This window comes from Benincasa hispida, chromosome 9 (genome assembly GCF_009727055.1).
Source record: "Benincasa hispida cultivar B227 chromosome 9, ASM972705v1, whole genome shotgun sequence".
NCBI classification, from domain to species: domain Eukaryota; kingdom Viridiplantae; phylum Streptophyta; class Magnoliopsida; order Cucurbitales; family Cucurbitaceae; genus Benincasa; species Benincasa hispida.
The window spans coordinates 90,536,454-90,539,722 of record NC_052357.1 but is presented as its reverse complement, the minus strand read 5'-3'; positions in this window follow the sequence as shown (position 1 = coordinate 90,539,722).

The window sequence follows — 3,269 nt, the reverse complement described above, 5'->3', positions numbered from 1 at the left end:
TCAGTTTTATAAGGACGTTTTTGAAGATGGTTTAAACATGCTTTTAAACGTTTATATTTTAAGGAAGTGCTTATTTTTAAGTATATTGGAATATAAACAAATGAGTTATTTCAAATATAAAATATTTGAAATAAGTATTTTATTTATTAGAATATAAACCAACGATTTGTATTACTTATAATCCTCTCTTTTGTTGAAGATATAATAGTACAGATTTGAGGAACATAGGGAGTTAAAAAATTTGTTTTAATGCTAATTCAGTTAGTCTAAAATGGTTTAAATAAATTCTTTAAGTCCCTAATTTTTTTTTTATGTTTACTCTATAATTTAGTCTCTAAATTTGGTATAAAATACCATTTTATTCCTTGTCCTTATTTTTGTATAAATTATTTAACAAAATCCTAGCATAATACCTATCTTATTGGTGGATGTAGAACATATAGTTGGTTAGATTTTCAATTGTTAAAGTTTTGATTTTGTTGATGTCTTATTTGAATGACTAGATTAAGGAATGGAAGAACAAAATATTTGAAAGTTGAGGGATCAAGATAGAATATTTTGAAGGTTCGAAGTTTAGAGACGAAAACATGTAAGTCATGGTTTGAAATATAATGACGTTCCTCTCTATTTTTGAGTTCCTCATGATTGAAAAGTTGTTCTCTTAGTTATTATTGTCTTGTCTGTTGATCATGTATTGATTCAAGTATGTATATAATCATGTTTGTTCTCTTTTGAAAAAATGCACTAATGTACTTTGGAGTTTATCCATCTTTTTGAATCACAATTTGTCATGTGACAAAAAAAAATTTTTCTATCTGCAATCTCTTGCGAGAGGAAATAGTTGATAGCAACCGGACGTTTCCATCAATTATTGGTTTATTTTATTTGCTATTGCTTTGCTTTTGGCTATTTTTTCCTTTGCTTATGCTCAATCTTTGTCCCCAGCTCAACCTCTTGCTACTAGCGATGGGACAAGCATAAACCAAGGGATTGCCTATGTATTGATGTTGTTGGCCTCGGTGCTCACCTATGTATTAATGATAACTTCTTTTACCTCAATGGTGGTTTTGTCCTAAAAAAAGAAATTGTCATGCCATGTGATTGGTTTATGATGGATTGTGTCTCATTTGTTTCAAGGATGTCTCAACTAATGACTTGTGTAGAACAATACCAACCAGTAGACCATTTGAACAGATACCTTTAAACAAATAGGTTTCTGATTTTTTTTTTTCTCTTACTATTTCATATTTTATTCTCTTACCTCTAAACTACTTTTAAATACATTATTTACTTTTCTTTTATTGTCATTCTCTCCCTTTTATTATTTGAACTGTAAATTAACTTAAAGTAATGATTTGGTTAAGATTATCTCTTACTTAGAAGTGTATAACCTGGATAGAAGTTGGATGCAAATTGAAAAACGAGTATTGCAAGAATATAGAAATGGAGTTAGAAGTTTTTAGATTTTGAATTTATGTATGCAATGTCCAGTCAAATATCTTGTCCATGTAAGAGATGCAATAATACAGTACTTAAAACTCAAGATGATGTTAAAGCAGATTTGTTAATGTTTTGAATAGTTCTAAGTTATAGTAGATGGATAATGCATAATGAAGAAAATTTTACTTATGAAGTAGGAAAAAAATGATAATGATACTGATGATGAAGATGTTTTTGAAATACTAGAGGATCATTTTGGTGCTTTTAATATGGACAACTGGATTGGTAAAGGAGAATTAAATAAGCATGGTTATGATGAATAACCTAATGAGAATGCTTCTAAGTTTTATAGATTGTTGAATGATGCAGAAAAAGAGCTTTATCTTGGGTGTCAAAAATATTCTAAATTGTCTTCTTATGAAGTTGTTTCATCTAAAGTTTTTTGGAAGATGGAGTAATAAATCATTTACTTATTGCATGAGTTATTAAAAAATGCATTTTCAGAAGGTATTGATCTACCTAATAATTACTATGAGACAAGAAAAATCCTTCAGGATTTAGGGCTTCATTACTCGAAGATACACACATGTTCTAATAATTGCCAATTATATTGGAAGGAAAATGCGAATGCTGATGAATGTTCAGTTTGTGGAGAATCTAGGTGGAAGCCAAATGAAAAAAAAAAAGAAAAAGAAAAAGATTCCACAAAAAGTTTTGCGATACTTTCCTCTAACTCCAAGATTAAAAAGATTATACATGTCAAGAAAGACTGCATCAAGTATGACTTGACATTTGAATGAACGAGTAGATGATGGAGTTCTTAGGCATCCACCTGACACTATTGCTTGGAAAACACTTGATGAATCATATAGTTTGTTTGCTTCAGAGTCTCGAAATATTCGACTTGGGTTGGCCAGTGATGGATTTAATCCATTTGGAAATATGAGTCTCTCTTATAGTGTCTAGCTTGTCATTCTTATCCCATATAATTGACCACCATAGATGTGTATGAAAGAGTCTTATTTCATGTTATCATTACTCGTTCTTGAACCTAAAGGCCTTGGTAATGATATTGACATCTTTTTACAACCATTAGTTGATGAACTGAAGTTTTTATGGGATGTAGGGGTTGAAATTTATGATGCTTCACTAAAACAAAATTTTAACATGTGTGCTGTATTATTATGGACAGTTAATGATTTTCCTGAAGGAAATCAGAAGCGATGATTTCCATGAGTACAATCATGAATCAACAAATCATTTACAGTTGACTTCAAACAAACAATTATACAATTATACACAGAAATTATAGCATGAACAAACTCAAATGCATAGAAAGACAAACTCTACGCACATCGGTAGAAATGTCTCCACGCTCCGTTGCGCGACTCTGATCGAACAACAGTAACCACGAGCGCTCGATCTACACGACCACAACACTGCACGAACATAGCATGAACACTTCGCACTCGTCCTCAACGATCTCCTCTGCAACACGAACGAACAATGCGCTCGTCCTCAGTGACACGAACGACCTCCACAGCACTACGAGCGGCCTCTAGAAAACCTTGATGGTGTCAAGGTGAGTATGACACCACCAACAAGGCGACCTTGGTATTCTCGATGTGAGAATCCAAAGGGTGGGCTCTGTTCAGACTTGGTATGAGGTAGACAACAGAGAAAACAACGATCGCGTACACGACTGGGCAAGTAGGAGATGGCGGAGACCTATCATATAGGTCGATGCCCAATCCGTTAAATAAAGCTATGCGATCGTTTTAAAGTCATCGTCTAGCTCGGTCCTGTCGCCTACAGACTGTGCATGATTG